The 19,408-nt window shown below is 47.9% G+C and overlaps 1 protein-coding gene across 6 annotated transcripts in view; it reads left to right on the plus strand.

The window, feature by feature from the left end:
- The first annotated feature begins 13,428 nt into the window (after positions 1-13,428).
- CAPRIN1 (cell cycle associated protein 1) overlaps positions 13,429-19,408 on the plus strand; it is a 497,978-nt gene continuing 491,998 nt past the window's right edge. For 3 of the 6 annotated variants that reach the window (XM_086959582.1, XM_086959578.1, XM_086959583.1), the window contains exon 1: positions 13,433-13,575. The gene's annotated coding sequence lies outside the window, so the exon portion shown is untranslated. Of the gene's footprint in view, positions 13,576-19,408 lie in introns of all 6 variants that reach the window. The other 3 variants (XM_086959577.1, XM_086959579.1, XM_086959581.1) reach the window with 2 other exon arrangements.

Genomic DNA, 19,408 nt, shown 5'->3' on the forward strand with positions numbered 1-19,408 from the left:
GACCTCAACTCTCGCTCACCCCTCAATATCCCGTGAATACTACACCATTATCACCACTCTCCCTGAATCCACGCCTGACCCTCTCACCTCTCCTTCCATCATCTACCCCTCCAGAACTCTACCTCACTAACCCACCGCTTAAAAACAATGCCTCATGGCAGAATTTCAAATTTCTGAACTGGAAGTCTTTAACATTCTATCCAAACTTAAACCATCCTCTCACACAAAAGACCCTCTCCCATCTGCCCTTTTCCAAGATCTTAAGCACGTCATTGTCCCTTATTGGACCAAAATCATTAACGCCTCCCTCTCAACAGGGAGCGTTCCTATCTCCCTCCTACTCGGACAAATCACTCCGATCCCGAAAAACCCCAAGCTCACTCTAACAACCTGCGCCCTATCTCCAACCTCTGCAAAGCCCTTGAAAAATGCGCCTTACCTCAATTGGACAAGCACATTGACACGTACAACCTACTAGACCCCCTACAATACGGCTTCTGCAAAGGTTGCAGCACTGAAACTGCACTGCTTAACATAGTCGACGACATACACCTTGCCCTGTACAAGGGAGCGATCTGCCTACTCATCTTTCTCGACCTCACTGCTGCATTTTACACAGTTAATCGCCCAACCTTACTCAATGCACTCAAAGATCGCTTCGGCCTTAATGGCACTGTCCTATACTGGTTCACCTACTTCAAACATGGAACCCTACAAATCAAAATTCAAAACTGCCTCTCTCGCACAACATCTGTCTCCTACGGTATCCCCAAGGATCTATCCTGTCTCCTGCTCTCTTCAACCTCTTCATGGAACCCTTTCCCTCATACTTAAACCCAGAATTAAGTATCACCTGTATGCTGATGACACCCTACTGTACTATAAAATAAAAGCTCATTCTGATACCTTAACACTGCCCTAAAAAGATCCAAATCTGGTTCCACACCGACCATCTCATACTCAACCCTAACAAAACTGAGATAATTTTCTACTCTCACAAAAACAACTCTCTCCCCATTCACACTTGGATCACTGACTTTAATGCCGTAACTGTTCTCTCTCCCTCACAGAATCAGTTAAATCTCTTGGCATCACCATCAACAGTAAGCTGACGCTGAATTCCCATAAATGGAACTTCGCAAAAGGAGCACTCTTCACAATCAGGCCTCTCAAAAAAATGAAACCTTTTATTCCAGCTGAAGACTTCAAATTAGTTATCAAATCTCTTGTCCTATCTAAAATTCACTACGGATATGCTCTTCTCTCCGGAACTCCCAAAATCCAACTTGCCCCCATCAAATCTGTCCTCAACCTTGCGGCCAAACCAACAACCGACTGTAAACATTTTGACCATATCTCACCTTGCTGTGTTTTATCTAGGAACCCGATCAATATTGTGACCTCATGCCCCTATACGGCTATGATCAATACATATCCCTATAATGGCATAATAATCAGAGCCATATTTCAGTAACTCGCCTCTGCAGTCCATGACACAGCAGAAGCCACTTCCTTATATTCCTAGAGAGCACACCGAGTTCTTTCGACATACCAAACCCCCAGCAACCTGGGAAAGCCCCGCTTGCTTTATTTTGATTAGTAATAGAACTCCTGCGTGCACTGTAAGAACGACCAGTTCTTAGTGACATCTTTGTTGACGTCTTATGTCCAAACACTTACGTCACACTCGGCACCTTTCAGGTATAAATATGCCAACGTTGCCTTAAGCAAACACACGGTGGTGGTGAATACTGGAGCAGAACAGCTGTCCCCTTGCAGAAAGCCCAGCAGATGCGAGAAGCCCATGGACGCTGCCCCTCCTCTTTGACGCGCTGAGAAATACGCTGTCTTTTCTCCTGCCGAGAAAATCCAGCTCCGGCGTTTCCAGCCTACCCTTGTGGGTGACTGGGATATCGGGTCCTGAGAGGGAGATACCAGACCTCCTACATTCTATTCCAGAGGTACGTTGCTGACTAAACCCTTAGAGAGAATTCTTGAATCAGACTCTTGGCAAAACCAACTTAACTTAAACCGCTACTTACTCCCTCCCACATATTATGCTTAGGTTAGGTACACCGGGGTAGGCGTAATTAGAAGCACCAGTTGAGGTCCTTAGCCAATGTATATATGAATGTATATATTTTATTCATTTTAACTATCTTATGTCTAAGAAACCATATCAATGCTTTTACAGTATTATTTCGTAATACTCCTTTTACTGTACGCACTTTTCATTATAACAAGTCTTGCAATTGTGGCAATTCATTTCTCTTGCATGAGAAAGAAGACTGCTCAATAAATAATATCTTTTATTGAAAACGCCCGTCTCTCTATTCTCTGCAACCTGGTGAAACTAAGAACGCACGTCTGACTGAGTGAAATAGCTGTCTATTGTTTCACACGACTCTAGAGATTGACTCTTATTTTGGGGAGCAAAGTTGTCATGTTTATGCGGTTGTCGGAAGCTGAATCCCTTCTTGTCTTTGCCAGGGAAGTTGATCACTTCCTATTCAGTCAAGAAAGTTTCCAGTGACGTCTGAGCTAGCTGGCGCAAACCTAAATTAAGTCTAACATAGTCAGTAGAGACCTAGTAGACCACAGTCCTACGTCTACACTGCTGTTTATGTTATTCCAATGCGCAGGGCCTATAGGGAAAAAAGGAACTACACTACAACCTGCCCTCAAAGACCTCAAATGGCTTCCCATTGAAGGCAGATCCTCCTATAAAATTGCCTGCTTTACGCACAAAGTCCTTTATCAAAAGACTCCACTCTACCTCTCAACCAAACTTAATAAAGCTGGTTGGTGCCCGACCATTGAGAAGCACCAACTCTCTGTTCCTCATACCCCCAATACTCAAAAAAAAGCCTCCCAATCCCGCTCCTTCTCTGGCAAGGCACCCAACATCTGGAACGCTCTCCCTAAAGATCATCAATGTAACCCTTAGTATGTCAGTTTCAAAAGAGACCTCAAAATACACCTGCTCACTAAATACTGGGGGACTTATTTCCTCGCTCTTTGTACTGGCTTCTGTTTCTCTCTTTCCTTATGCACCACCGCCTCCCTATCGCACCTACACACCCCCTTCCTGACCCCTCCACAACCCTCTCCCTTCTCTTCCCAGCCCAATTTTTCCTATCCCACCCCTCTCACCTACCCAATCCCCCCCGCACTACTATGTCCTCCAAGCCCTCCCTTGGTATATTGTAAAATTGTTATTCGGTAATGACATATTTGTTCTACTAATTGGTTGACTATCCTCTCCTACCCTTTCTCGCTACCTACTCTAAATGTTTCATTATACTCTTTTAGACCACCTTGTATAATTGTTTCTCTCATAACAACTGTTGTTCTTTCCTGTTTATTACCATGCACATGTAGAGTGCTCCGATACCCTCGGGTGGAGGTAGCGCTATATAAAATCTTCAAAAATAAATATAAAAAAATACAAAAAAGTAGTATCTCAGCAGGCACTAGTTGTACCAATTGTTTGTCAAATGGAGGTGTGCAGCTCAAGAAGTCCCGTAGACAGATATTGATAGAAAAATAACTTCTTTATTCCAAATTTGTAAAAGCCATCAGACATAGACACTCCAGCCAATGTGTTTCATTCCCGTACTGGGAACTTCATCAGGGCATCAATATCTGTCTACAGGCCTTCTTCAATCAATCAATCAATCAATCATAACATTTGTATAGCGCGCTACTCACCCGGAGGGGTCTCAAGGCGCTGGGTGAGAGGGGTCCGTTACTGCTCGAAAAGCCAGGTCTTGAGCTGCTTCCTGAAGGAGAGGTGATCCTGAGTTAGCCGAAGGTGGATGGGGAGGGAGTTCCATGTCTTGGCTGCCAGGTAGGAGAAGGATCTTCCTCCGGCGGTGGCTCTGCGGATGCGTGGGACAGCGGCGAGGGCGAGGCTGGTCGACCGTAGCTGGCGGGTGGTAGCGTAGAAAGTCAGGCGGCTGTTGAGGTACTTGGGGCCCAAGTCGTGGAGAGCCTTGTGTGCGTGGGTGAGGAGTCTGAACGTGATCCTCTTGCTGACGGGGAGCCAGTGCAGGTCTCTCAGGTGGCCGGAGATGTGGCTGTGTCGGGGGATGTCCAGGACGAGTCGTGTGGAGGCGTTCTGGATGCGTTGGAGTCTTTTCTAAAGTTTGGCTGTTGTTCCGGCGTAGAGGGTGTTTCCGTAGTGCAGTCGGCTGGTGACGAGTGCTTAGGTGGCCGTCTTCCTGGTTTCGGTGGGGATCCATCGGAAGATCTTTCTGAGCATGCGCAGTGTATTGAAGCATGATGATGAGACGGCGTTGACTTGTCTGGACATCGAGAGGGAGGAGTCCAGGATGAAGCCCAGGTTTCGTGCGTGGTCCGTTGGCTTGGGAGTGGTGCCCAGGGCAGGGGGCCACCAGAAGTCGTCCCAGGCGGAGGGTGATGATCCCAGGATGAGGACTTCCGTCTTGTCTGAGTTCAGTTTCAGGCGGCTGTTCTTCATCCACTCGGCGACGTCTTTCATCCCTTTGTGTTGGCTGGTTCTAGCGGTGGCTGGGTCGTTGGTGAGGGAGAGGATCAGCTGGGTGTCGTCGGCGTAGGAGATGATGTTGAGGTTGTGTGGGCGTGCAATGGCTGCGAGGTGGCTCATGTAGACGTTGAAAAGGGTGGGGCTGAGTGATGATCCCTGTGGTACGCCGCAGATGACTTCGGTGGCCTCGGATCTGAATGGGGGGAGGCGGACTCTCTGGGTTCTTACGGCGAGGAACAAGATGATCCACTCGAGTGCCTTCTCTTGGATTCCGATGTTGCTGAGGCGCTGCACTAGGGTGCTGTGGCAGGCAGTGTCGAACGCTGCAGAAAGGTCCAGGGGGATGAGGGCCGCTGTTTCCCCATTGTCGAGCAGGGGTCTGATGTCGTCAGTGGCCACGATGAGGGCGGTCTCGGTGTTGTGGTTGGCTCGGAAGCCGGACTGCCTGTGGTCAAGGGATCCGTTTGTCTCGAGGAAGGCGGCGAGCTGTCTGTTGACGGTTTTCTCGATGACTTTGGCAGGAAAAGGGAGGAGTGAGATGGGGCGGAAGTTCTTGAGGTCGGAGGGGTCAGCTGTTGGTATCTTCAGTAGAGCGCTGATCTCGACGCGCTTCCAGCTTTCCGGAAAGGTAGCCGTGTTGAAGGAGGTGTTGATGATGTCCCGGAGTTGAGATGCGATGATGGAGTCGGCCTTGTTGAAGACGTGGTGGGGGGCAGGGGTCGGTTGGGGATCCGGAGTGGATGGTGTTTATCGTGCGGGTGGTGTCTTCTGTGCTGACCGGGGCCCAGGCGCAGAGGGTGGTGGTGGGGGCGTTGGTACGGTGGTTGGGTGCGTGGTTGGTGCGCCGAAGCTGTTGTGTATTTCAGCTATCTTGCGGTGGAAGAATGAGGCGAGTGAGTCGTAGAGGTCTTGCGAGGGAGAGATGTCGTTGTTTCCGGCACTGGGGTTGGAGAGCTCTTTGATGATGCTGAAGAGTTCCTTGCTGTTGTGGGCGTTGTTGTCCAGTTGTTCTTTGAATGCTGTCTTCTTGGTGGCACTGACCAGCTGGTGGTGTTTGCGGGTGGCGTGCTAGAAGGCAGTCATGTTGGCTGTGGTCTGGTCGTTGCGACCTGTTTTCTCGAGGGTGCAGCAGTTATTCTTGGAGTTCTGAAGATCGTCGGTGAACCAGGAGGCTTTCTTGCTGCCGTGTCTCTTGGGAGGGGTCTTCAGAGGTGCGAGGTCGTCTGCGCTGTTGGTGATCCACTGTGTGAAGTTGCTGGCTGCTACGTTGGGGTTCGTTGTGCTGGCGGGAGTGTTCTGGCTGAGGGAGGTGATGAGCTGATCAGCGGTGATCTTGTTCCAGTTCCTGCGAGGGACCTGTTGAGGGTGGTGGTGGGTTGTGGTTCTTCTGAAGCTGAAGTGGACGCAGCTGTGGTCAGTCCAGTGCAGTCCGGTGAAGTGGCTGAAGGAGATGTGCTTGCTGGAGGAGAAGACTGGGTCAAGCGTGTGGCCGGCGTAGTGGGTGGGGGTGTTCACCAGTTGCTTGAGACCGAGGTTGGGGAGGTTGTCCAGCAGGGCGTTGCTGTCCTTGTTGTTCTCCAGGTGGAAGTTGAGGTCCCCTAGGAGGATGTAGTCAGCGGAGGGGAGGGCATGTGTGCTGATGAAGTCTGCGATGTCTTCACTGAATTGTGTGTGTGGTCCCGGGGGTATGTAGAGATGGGTGCCTCTGAGTGGGGTCTTGGGGTCGGTGTGTATCTGGAAGTGGAGGTGTTCGGCGGCGGTGAAGGTGTCGTCGGAGCTGGTCGTGATGCGGATGGTGTTCTTGTGTATGATGGCGATGCCTCCTCCAATCTGGTTGACGCGGTTCCCTTGGGTGATCTTGTATCCGTCCGAGGTGGCGATGGCGATGGCGGGCACTGAGGAGGCGTTCATCCAGGTTTCTGTCAGGAAGGCGACGTCTGGTGATGTTGTGTCGAGCAGGTTCCAGAGTTCGCCGGTGTGTCTGTGGACGGAGCGGGTGTTGAGCAGGATGCAGTTGAGATGGTTGCTGCTGGTGCTCGGCTTGGCGGGTGTGGTGCAGGTCCGGAGGCAGGTGTATTTGCAGGCTTAGCAGGTGAAGGGTCCGTGGGTGCGTTTCGGGGTGGCTTGGTAGTAGGCAGGGGTTTGGCCGGCATTGAGTGCGTTGAGGGTGGCGGTGTCGTAGGTCTGTCGTGTGTTCTGGCGTCGGCTGGGGCCAGGGGTCATGGCGCTGGGCGCTGTCCAGGCGCAGACGGGCGCAGACAGGCTTGCCTTTGGCACGCCTTCGGCGCACAATCGGCGCACCTGCTGTGCGTGACCGTTGCGCGTACGCGCGGTGTCCATTTAAAGCGAAGTGGGAGGGAGGAGCAGCTGGGAGGCGGGAGCGGGGAGGACACAGAAAGAAAGGGTGTGAGCCGCGATGTCACGGCGGCGGGAAGCAGGGAGCGGAGGGGGTTCACACCAGGGGAGCAACATACAAAAAGAAACAGAGAAACAGTTCAAAACAAAGTACACAATCGAAGGCACAGGAGGGCAAAAACTGAGCTCCAGTTTAAAACCAAAGTACACAATCAGAGGCACAGGAGGGCAAAAACGGAGTCACGAGCAGCAACGAGGGGGGCACAGACTCGGCTACAGCAGGAGGGCCGTGCGGCGTGGGGGTGTCCTGAGGTCAGGTCACTTCGCACCCCCATTTGACAAACAATTATTTGCTTGATCTGGAGTACAGTGTTGCTACACAACTGCTGGCGTCGGGGTGGTTGCATGGCAAACTCACTCATTGGAACTGGTGTGAGGTGCGGTACAGGAGTTCCGTATTTGCTTCATTTGGATAACTAGTTGTACCAATCCACTCCCTCTGGGCTGGCCACACTCACACCCAACACCCATCCAACACAGGCATCACGAGTGACAAGCACAGCACCAGGGGCAGGAGAGCAAGCACAGCGCCAGGGGCAGGAGAGCAAGCACAGCGCCTGGGGCAGGAGAGCAAGCACAGCGCCAGGGGCAGGAGAGCAAGCACAGCGCCGGGGCAGGAGAGCAAGCACAGTGCCAGGGGCAGGAGAGCAAGTACAGCGCCGGGGCAGGAGAGAAAGCACAGCGCCGGGGAATTATGTCAGGAGAAGAGGTGCTGCTAATACAGAGTGTGAGGTGAGGTGGGGTGGGGGGGGGTTCTAGGTGGGTTGCAGTGCGAACGATAAAAGACAGAGCGGGTGGGTGGATGCGTGGGGCAGCTGGCGGGCGGGTGTTTGCTGGGGCAGAAAGTTCGGAAAGGGGCCCAAGGAGGGGGGGTCGTCTTGATTGACGAAATAATTGCATGGAAAAAGTAGATGGATGGGATGCGGGCATAGGGGAGAAGGTTGGGGCAGGGACTCAGCAAATGGTAAAGAGCTTGGGGGTGGGTATTCACCACAAGCGGCGCAGGTTGGCATAACAAGGCAAAATACCGTTAAGGAGACCCCCGTCCCTGTGCAGCGTTCAGCAAACAACAACGGGTGTGGGAGCCTTCAAGGCCGCAGCAGCAGAGAGGGCGGGGGTGCCCGGTGAGAGAGTTTAAGAGCGCTTTTGGTGCACACCGCCTGACCAGGAATAATCTGCAGACACTTAAGCTTGAGGGCAGTGAATGTCCGCGCCCTTGACTTTGCTGCGCCATACTTTTGGGCTTACATGTACCTATAATCTTCCTTTTCACTGTAGTTCGGTACCTAAACAATGCTAGGTCTCGCCCCTGACCCCTAACCCAATTACCAAGAGGTCTCACCCCTGACCGCCAAGGCTAACATTACTTAAAGGTTTAAAGAGGCCAAAGACACCCTTTATGCGATAACCTACATATACATTATTGTGCATTGAGATTGAAGCACTCACCATTTCAGGCAGCTGGCGACATATGTGTCCACTCTATATCAAGTTAATTCAAATATTCGTATCCCTCCCTTAATAGCCTCCACCATACTGGTTTCTCCCTTGATGTCAGACCTACCGGGTACTGTTGACACTCTTAAACTCTAACCTTTAGGTGAGTAACAGTACACCCAAACCCACGGATTTGCAATTTAATCCATTTGAATGCTGCTGTAATCAGTTGTTTTTAACCTGTTATTTTAACCACGTACTAGTCACAAATTTCACTAGTATGTCACATTATCACATTATCACGGTGTGCTCACGGTCACTACAGGGTCACTTGTTGTTACTTACCTGTGGTAATGATCTCCTTTGTCTCTCTTTTAGGCAAGAGCAGTGTCAAACAGGTAGTACAACTTATGTGCTGTATTTAAACTGATACTATTATAGGTCATGTTTTGTAGATAGTAGTTTTTTAATTAGGTCCTGAAGAATTGCAGTCAATGCACTAGAAGCGAGAAACATGCTGACCACACCACTTGCACTTAGGTTCTGTTGCGCCCTTGGAAACCTTAGTTCCAGCGATCACAGACTATTCTCGATTTTACTTACGGCAGAGGGGCACCAGAATAAAAAAAATTCCAGTACCGTGTGCCACATTTTATCCTCACCCACACCATCTACTCTGTCCTGGCCCCTCACCCACACTTCACCCAAAGGCAGTTGGATAAAAGATCTCCGATAAAGAGCCCCTCTTTGAGGTGAGCCTGTTGGGCATTGCACCGCCTGCCCAACAAGGAGCATTGCGGATGATGAAGCATGACACTCGCAAGGGTGTGTGAGGCCATTATATCCAACAAATTGGATACCCAGCGGTGGTCCTCTATCGAGCACTACCCCTCTTGCCTTAGTGACCGTTTCCTTCTTCCTCTCTTTAGGAACAGCTCAGTCATTTTTGGGTTGTTCACATATCTGGGGCTCTGACTGTGTCTGGACCTTCCATTCTCCTTTCTTTGAATGGTAATCTAAGCCCTACTGGATCATAGCTTGATCCACTTCTCCCCCTACTTGTTGTTACAATCACAACATCATGCCATGTGCATTACCCAATCCAGCGAAGGAGCATCCAACACCAGGGTAAAGTCTTACACCTGCAAAGCACCATGAGATCAAGGCGCCGCTCTCAAAAGTGAGAGGCAAAGTGTCCAGAGAGAATCTGACAGCCCATCTGTACCTGTGTCCTGTTGCAAGCACACTGACCACTGCGCCACCCACCATGGTGGTTGCACAAACAACTGTGTTATGATTATGTCAAGGAACCTGCTGCAGCCCACAGGCGGCCCACAAGCAGCTCTGCATAATTTACGCGGTCCCATGACCACACCGCAAAAAGGCCTCAAGTCCATTCCTGCATAAAGGTATCCTGGTACGATAGATGGTCTGGAAGCTGCTCCGCCAACATGGTACTGGGAGGCACTGGGGCTTCAGAGGAGAAAGTCCCTATCAAGAATTGTCATCACAGTGCCCAGGAGCCCCAAGAGAAGACTCTGTAGAAGGACTCCACTGACGCTCCTGATGCACCAGTTTGAACTGTTAAACACCAACAGCATCACCGCAAAAGCACATGGGCCCAGCCAACAGTGTGTAAGTGGACACTGTTCCAACGGAGAGACTGCCAAAGAATCTGGACTCCGTCTACACACCGTTCATATCCAGTGCTAACTGGTTAAATTTTGAATACATGCTTAGATGTCTGGGCTCTCCCAGCTGCACCTGTCCACCGTTGTCTTGTGAGGCTGAGAGACTAAGTGGTGTCTTCTGTGCATAGTTTTGTTTACAAAGGTAGGCCTTTGTATTGTTTTATTAAAGTTTGGGAGGAATGTAGTATCCTGCTGTTGCGTGCTTATCTAGGTTCCTGATCGATACTGTGACCTTATGCCCCTATTCGGCTATAAATCCATTTATTCCCTATATTGGCATAACCGTTCAAGTGCGATTTTCTGAAAAGTCATCTCTGGCCTCACACGAACAGAGCCACATTCCAGCATGACTCTCTGCTACTTCCTTTGCGACCAATTAGTGCAATGACGTGCAGCAGTCACTATCTGATATTCCTAGATAACACTCCGAGTTCTTCAACAAGATAAAAACTTAGCAAACCTGGAAATCCCCGCTTGCTATGTTTTGATTAGTAATGGAACTCTAATGAGCAACTGATAACTGTCACTTCCTAGTGACATCTTTAATTGACGTCTTATGTCCAGCAAACTTGCGTCAAACCCGGCACCTGTCAGGTATAAATATTACCAACGTTGCCTTAAGCAATGAGAGAGATACGAGCTGTGAGTTCGTTGCCTGTTGCTGATGCCAGCTGCCTGCATGACCCTGTGTTGGTAAAAACTAGCACTCTGTCGCTGCAGCCTGCTATCCTGTGGTGGTGAAGCTGCTGATTACCATTATCGCCGCTACAGCGCGACCTATGGTGCAGTACGCTTGAGGAGCCGAGCAGCCGTCCTCTGCGAAGACATCCAGCCGATTCCAGCTGCCCGCGGACGCTGTCACCCCTCCTTCCTCGACGCGCTGAGAGAAGCCGCTGCATTTCTCGTGCAGAGAAATCCAGTCCCGGCGCTTCCGGTTTACCCTCGCGGGTGACTGGGATATCGAGAGAGACCCCTGAAGGAGATACCAATCCTCCATCATTCTATTCAGAGGTATGGTGTTGACTAAACCCTTAGACGAGAATTCTTGAAACAAACCTTGGCAAAACCAACTTAACTTAAGCTACTTACTTACTCCCCTTCTCACGTGTTAGGCTTAGGTCAGGCACACTGGGGTAGGCTTAGTTAGAAGCACCAGTTGAGTATGTTAGCCTAATGTATATATGACTGTATATATGTTTTATTACTTTTAAACCATTGTATGGCTAAGAAACCATATCAATGCTTTTACAGTTCTATTTCGCAATACTTATCTTACTGTACGTACTTTTTATAATAACAATTATTGCAATTGTGGCAATACATTTCTCTTGTACGAGAAGAAAGACTGTTCAATAAATGTTAACCCTTTATTGATACACGCCCGTCTCTCTACTCTCTACATCTCGTGAAAGTAAACTGCACTAGACTGACTGAGTGAAATCTATGTCTATTGTTTCACACGACCCTAATGATCGACTCTTGATCTGAGGAGCAAAGTTGTCATGTTGCACGGTTGTTGGAAAACTGAATCCCTTCTTGTCTGTGCCAAGGAAGCTGATCACTTCCTATGCAGAGAAGAAAGTTTCCAGTGACCTCTGAGCTAGTTGGTAACACAACCCAATTAAGTTTAGCATAGTCAGTGGAGGCCTGGAATATAAGCAGTTCCACGTCGATACTACTGTTTATGTTATTCCAATGCGCAGGGCCTAGTGGGAAACTAGGAACTACACTACACTGCTGGACAAGTTCTAGTGTCTCAGGAGACCCATATTTTACCAGCCACTCCCTCAGGGGCTGGCCAGACTCACACCCCATCCACACAGGTATTATGAGAGATGTGAGCCTGATAATAATAGGGCCCAAGTGCACATGCTGGTAACCAATTAACCAAGCATACTCCCTGTGTACGTGTCCATCATTTTAGTAGCATGTGGACCTAGGTCCCACACCTCCACAAATGTCACTTGTGATCTGCAGTTTTCCATGGACCATCACCTTCTAGTGGAGATTCAGGCTCAACCCTGCTACACTAATGGGGAGAGTCAATGAGGACTCACAAAAATAAATGGAGTAGTAATACACAGAAACCACTGAACAAGCATTCCAGATTATGAAAGATATGCTTAATAAAAAAAAAAAAGCATTTACAATGCAACGGTCTCGCCTTTGTTCACGCAGGAGAGCATGTATGGAACCCTTTAAAAAAAAAATGCTCGGTTCATGTGAGCTGCAGGTAGAGTAGAGTCTGCCACCGCATGAACGGTGAAGCCAGCCAATGGAAAAGAGGGGCGGGACTTAAACTTGCTAGAGAAAAATACTCAATGTAATTAAATCTCGCCAGCTCGACTGCGCATGTGCGCAGTCTTTCGCAGACCGAGACCTAAAAAGTTTGGGTGGAATCGGTGCCGTTCCCGTCCACGGTGGTCGTGCAACAGTACTCTCTGTAATGTCAACAAATATAAGTACTTGTAGGAATTTTCTGATTTTCCGTACTCTGCAACACCTGCCAGTCGTGTCATTTTGTCCAAATCGTAGGCTCGTACTTTCAAAGTAAAAGGTAAAACTACAAGTCTAAAATTATGAAACTACAAGTCTTAAAATGTTCAGGCTCAAAACGTGAATGCATGAATTGTCATGACATAAGTCGACATGGTAGCTGTTTATATATTTTTATTGCAATAATGTAGGCATATGTGACAAAGTAAATACGTGTGTATATTGATCATGACGAGGATCGATTAATTTCAGTATTGTTTAGCCATTGATAAAGTGTATAACATAACGCCCTGAATAATTTTGAGCTATGACATTTAGAAAAAAAAATCATCTAAAGAAAGTAGAACGCTAACAGTTATAAGGTGGCCGCACTATCGGTTTTCTTCCTGCCAACGTCCACGTACGATCGGGATAACTGGTGCAGCTGGAGCGGGAGGAAAGGTAAATATACCCATCCAAAATGGTTTCTACTCAGTTGCCGCATTGAGAGTGTGCCCCCGGAACGAACACCTGTTGCCCCTCTTCACTTTCTATACCCTCAGCACCTCCTCTTCTTTTCATGGCCGATTTCGTCTCACGTTTGGGGTCCTCAAAGTGTGGCAGACCGTTGTGTTTCATGGCCGCCCGCCTCCGCTGGGCCATTTAGGTGTTCATAGATGCCGCCTGAAAGACCCCTACATATAGAGAACGCCGTTAACTGACCTCGTGCGGTGGAGTTTTTTTCTCCACCTTCACCGCACTTCAAGGCGCTGCGCTACGACGCCACTGTGGACCCATGCTCTACAGCCCGTGTCTGAGGCCGTCGCTTGACTCGGGCAGTCGCGCAGGGCAGCCCTACCGGGAGGCCCTATTGGATCTGTAAATCCCCCCAGTTCCTGTCTGTCGCTCTCATTCGCTCGGTGCGGCAGCAGCGGGGCGGAGCGGCTGCGTCTCGTCCAATTAGTTACCCCCTTCCCCCCCACACACAAAGGCACCATTAGACCGACCCCCTCCTTCCCCCTGGATCCGCACCCTACTCGCACCAAGGTACAGGGGTTCCGGGGCCTGCGCCACTTTTGTATTGGTGTAGGGGAACGGGTGTTCGGTTCACTTTCTGATGTCTGGGGCGGCTCAGTGCTGCAGGCGGCCGAGCCCCCTCTCGGTACGTCACTGCCCCCCGCAGGAGGGCCTGACCTCGGATCCCTCAGCCCCATGGCAGTCTGTCTGATGTGACGTCACGGGCCTTGTCTTTTGTTTATGGTCTGCAGGCGTTGCTGGGTATGGCGTCATACGCGTCCCTGGTCTGTCTGAAGGCTGGGAATTCGCTGAGAGGGTAGCAGCTGCGCTCTTGGGTTGTAGAAGGTGACAGTAGCCACGTTGTGACGTCACGGCCCGAGGTCAATGTATGCCGGGAGGGTGCAGTGCGACGTCATCCACGGAGTCCCTTCTTGGGGGTGTTAGTGACATTTAAAAGCTGTTCTACTCGTATCTGTGCGGTGCACGAGCCTTGTTTTTTTCTGCCATGTATGTGTTGTTTATAGCAAGTAGGTATGACGTGAGAGCCATACCATCCTACCTTCTGTTCATAGTGGGAGGGGGTGTGTTGCCTGTTAGCCTTTCAGCACTCGGTGCACGAGTACGCTATGTATAGTTACAATGTCTGGCATTCAACACACTGCTTCTTTTCTGTATGGGCGCTACATGTAGTTTGGAGTTTGCATTTCAAACTGTCGCAGATCTATTTCTATACGTAAAGCCTTGCAGGTAGTTTCAATAACATGGCACAAATCGAGCATAGTGGAGCCTAATGGCGTGAGAGTGGTGTTATGACATTTGCTACTAATGCTTCTTGGAGTTTGTAGTCCAGTGCTACGGTAGATCCGCAGGGTCGTGATGCAACATCTAGTTATGTTTACTATGTTTTGTAGCGCATCTGTTGTCTAGAACCTTCTCTGACTTCAAATACGTTTTGCAGCTTTTGAAAAACGCCGCAAATGAATTTAATATCAAAGACAAAAAGTACCTTGTGTCATTGTCCTAACAATAATGTACCTATTGCTACCTCATGTATTTTGGTTGCTCACTATTGTCACTTTTGATCCATGTAACTTAACGTTTGCTTTTGTAATTGTTTCCTCTTGTATCATTACTGGTCCTATTGTGAATCGCTCTGACACCTTCGGGTAAAGTCCGCGCTACATAAAATCGCATAAATAAATAAATATATGCAGTTTGTTTTCTCGTCTAGAACATGGAACGTCCCCTCCACCCGGGGGGCGCAATGCACGCTGCTTGTCAAAACTCTACGCCTGGTATTACTGCGGGCGTCCCACCTCTAATTAGTCAAATTGTGAGCATGCAGTGTATACGTTCTATAGTGGGGAGTCGTTACATAATGCTATATAGTAATCAGTTTTCTCTAAGCGCCTTGAGACCCTCTGGGTATGTAGTGCGCTATATAAATTATCTGACTTGACTTGACTTGAATTAATCTGGATGTGCTCTGCATTTTCCGTAGGCCCGTTTGAGTATGGACCGTATCGTAGTACTCTGAGTTAGGAGACCGTGAGCTTTTCTGGTTTTTAGCACGCGTTATTTTACGGTGGCACTCTGCTCGCATGCTTCAGATCGCATTTGATGTGCACACTTTGGAAGTTATTTTTACTACACATAATACAAGAGATCAAGGCTCACTGTTTAACTTTTGGCAGCCTAATCTGGACATTCAGTTTTATTTCCAATTTAGTGGCGAACTGAAAGTGAAACTTGTTTTTTGTCTGACTGCTCCCTCCCTAGTGCAGCTATGATGGAAGTGGTACCAAGTGACGAAGACGTTTTTTATCATCTTTAGTTCAACACAGAAAATGCACCCCAATTTCCTCTCTCCACCATACTGAGTGTTGTTTGCCTTGTATTACTGTTAAAAAACCAAAAAACCTGGCCAAGCAGTGCATCTTCTATGCCCAAAACAAGTGTTTTAAGAATTCCCTTACAGTGGAATTTGGTAGAAAGCTCTAGTTTATGTATACCGATTTTTTTTACCGATCTGACTAAGGATACTTAATGTAATTTGAAACCTAGAGCATTCCCAGATGCTCCTTTAGTGCAAGGGCTATTGTAACATTACTTTTACTTTGGCGTTCTAAGAAGTTAAGCGGAATCAACCGTACTAGAGTAGTCGTGTGCAGTGCTTACTGTTCTTTACAGGAAGCCTGCTGCAGCGACTTCCAACTAGGATATCTGGCGTTCGATACTTCAGAAAAGCCAAATCATGGCTGTAAATCATTTGATCGCATGGAAGCGACGCGGTGCACACAGATAAAAGTGGGAGTAGTATCGTAGTTGTCAACTCTGCCTCTACTCTTTGGCGTCCTATCCAGTTAACCACTTACGCATGACCTTACCTGCTTTCCTTTGACAAGGACATGTCTATTAAGAAGCTGGCAGTACATGCCTGCATTTGTATATTTTCAGCTTCTTGGTTTTGCCAAAGGTAGCCTTCAAGTTCAGTTTTCTTTCTTTGTACAGGTGGCATGATTTAGGCTATCGACGCATAGTCTATGTATCTAAGCACTAGGTAGTGTTTTAAATAATTTGTTTTTTAGAGTTCAAGTTCCATTAAGGCACGGGGTAGACAGTGGAAATGGTACGACTGAATAGTGGCCCAGTGTAGTTTAGACAGTGATTCCAGATTATTATTATTTTTATTTGCCAAAGTGATAAGACGTGCTACTTTTGTTTAGATGTTTCCCAAGTTTTTCTAATTGTATCACTATATTTTTGTGTATGGAAGTCGAGGTGTTTAGGATATACATATATCTCCTATTTATGTTTATACTTGAGTTGAATGTAAAAGTCCTTATTGGAGATGTCGTGTTTTTTATACAGTAGGAGATAGTGTTTGTAACAGTTTTTTTATTTTTGGTATGAAAACTTATGTAGTTTTTAATTAATTTTTTCCCCTTCAGTTGTTACATCATTGTGGGCTTTGGGGCATTGCGTTTTTCATTTTCACGCATTTGTTACTCACTGGTAATTTGTATGAGGCCTTCCTGCTCATTTTTTTGTGTTAATGTTAAATGAGTGATCTCGTGTGTCTGCAAAATAACAGCAATCCTATATTTAACTATTGCTGTACTCTAGCCAGTATCACTGAAGGGTTCTCTACATTATCTATATGCTTTTTAGTATGAGCTATCTTATTAATTTTTAATTAATAGGCACTGAAAAGGTGTGGCATATGCCTAGTTTCATATTGTTTTTGTATGATCATTAAAAGAAATGTAGAACATGTCTGTTTTTTCAGTTGTTTAGCTGTTGTGGAATTTGGGAAACAAGGCGTGGCTATAAGTATATCTTTTCTGTTACTGCGAAGGGTTATCTCTTAATATTTTTATTTTTCTTGTTTGTGATAGGATGAGCTGGATTGTCGGAATTTAATTCAAACATTTCTACTAACTTATTTCAGTTAATCCTGACATATTAGTAGACCTTTTATATCTGATTTCATGATTGTGCTACTCCCTTCCTAATTATTGAAGGGCTATTATTTACTTCGGCACCATCTGATGGAGGACTTTTTGCACCCTGTGTCAGTCGTTTTCAGCCAATTTTATTGATTTATATAGTAAGTGAGTAGATCTGTTGAATGAGGTGCAATTTTCCGTGGCATATTTTCCCTATTTGCGCATGTAGTAAGATTACTTTGATTCTGATGGCTACTGCTAACCACAGATAACTCGTCTTTAAAATATGCACCAGGACTGGATCATAGCAATGGACCTGCACGAAGTGTGCATTTGGTGTTTGTGCTTGGGGCAATACTCCAAGTCTTGCGTTGAGTGCACCTGGCAGTGATCCAGTACATTGTAGTAATGTTGCATGTTGCTTAATACAGAAAGAATTCAGACATTGCGCAAGTACAGCTATCGGACCAACTCGAGGGCGTGGGCCCACGCCACAGGCCGTTCTTGTGAGGTCTGGTTGATGTCCTATAAGTCAAAATCTTAGAGGAAACCTAAAGCAAAGCGGGGCTCTCCCAAGAGGTCCCTAGGGCATTAAGGTGCCTCTCTCTGTCTACTGGTCCCAGATTTAGAAGATGGCTCTGCAGTTGGTCCCAATGCTCTAGGCCATTGTCTGCAGTGCCACAGCAGGCCAACACATTTTTGGGGGGCCATACTACACACATTTGTCACTCTTCTAGCTCCCTGTGGTCTCCAAGGATTCCCAGGGGCCTCCAATCCAGTCCACCAATCCAATCCTCAGTGCACTGATAGCCCCTGGTACCAGTCTCGGAGCTCACTGGTACATACTCTCACTCATGCTCCGAGACCTGTACTACTGGTACCTTCCCTGCATCAACACCACAGTTGCAGTAGGTGATTAAGGTATCAACTCTGGTATCTGCCCCCTGAGCTCGCTTTCTCAAACCGGAAGAAAGTCATGCTCTTAAGCAGCTGCTATATCTAACAGTGGTCCCATGCAGGGTTAGAATAAAAAAGTAATAATATAGACACAATCGAACTATATTTGTTTAGAGTGATTTGTCCAGCCGGACAGTGATCACAGAAATTTTTACTATATATAATGAACAACGAAAAATTCTCTTACATTCAACAAAGAGTGAGACACAAGCCTGTGCCTTCACGCTTACAATTCGGCAAGGTGAAAGGAAAGGGAGAGAAAGAATCTTAGGCAGAAAGTGAGCGATTTCTGTTAATTATAGCGATGACAGAAATTCAACCACACCATAAATAGCATATCTCAATGAATATACACATTCATATATGGTGCGACAAGAGGTAGACGACGTTTCGATTCCATAGCCAAAATACAAGGACTCATCATCAGGACACAAAGTATTATGCCTAAAACCTGTTCTACACAATAGCCTGTATGGCAAAAGCCAGAAAGCCCTGACGTCTTGGTGCAGGGATGGCGCCAATCATGGGTTCGGTCTGGGCCAGGTCCTATTGTCGGTGTACTCTGGAGAATGGCCGATCAGTTGTACTAGGGGTCTCCTTCTGGAAACGGAGGTGCCTCGCCTCTCTGTGTGTCGGAGGATAACCAGGGAGGACACCGATGAAGTTCGAAGATGTCCACAATGGGGCACTAGGTATTAATACAGCCGCCAAATAAGGCGCGGTCAAGCGAGCCAAAGGCTTCGCGAAGTCCAGGCTACTAGCAGTGTGGTTCCGCGAAGTGTGCATTTGGTGTTTGTGCTTGGGGCAATACTCCAAGTCTTGCGTTGAGTGCACCTGGCAGTGATCCAGTACATTGTAGTCATGTTGCATGTTGCTTAATACAGAAAGAATTCAGACATTGCGCAAGTACAGCTATCGGACCAACTCGAGGGCATGGGCCCACGCCACAGGCCGTTCTTGTGAGGTCTGGTTGATGTTGTCCTATAAGTCAAAATCTTAGAGGAAACCTAAAGCAAAGCGGGGCTCTCCCAAGAGGTCCCTAGGGCATTAAGGTGCCTCTCTTTGTCTACTGGTCCCAGATTTAGAAGATGGCTCTGATGTTGGTCCCAATGCTCTAGGCCATTGTCTGCAGTGCCACAGCAGGCCAACACATTTTTGGGGGGCCATGCTACACACATTTGTCACTCTTCTAGCTCCCTGTGGTTTCCAAGGATTCCCAGGGCCCTCCAATCCAGTCCACCAATCCAATCCTCAGTGCACTGATAGCCCCTGGTACCAGTCTCGGAACTCACTGGTACATACTCTCACTCATGCTCCGAGACCTGTACTACTGGTACCTTCCCTGCATCAACACCACAGTTGCAGTAGGTGATTCAGGTATCGACTCTGGTATCTGCCCCCTGAGCTCGCTTTCTCAAACCGGAAAAAAGTCGTGCTCTTAAGCAGCTGCAGCACAC

This window comes from Lissotriton vulgaris, chromosome 2_2 (assembly GCF_964263255.1).
Source record: "Lissotriton vulgaris chromosome 2_2, aLisVul1.2, whole genome shotgun sequence".
NCBI classification, from domain to species: Eukaryota; Metazoa; Chordata; class Amphibia; order Caudata; family Salamandridae; genus Lissotriton; species Lissotriton vulgaris.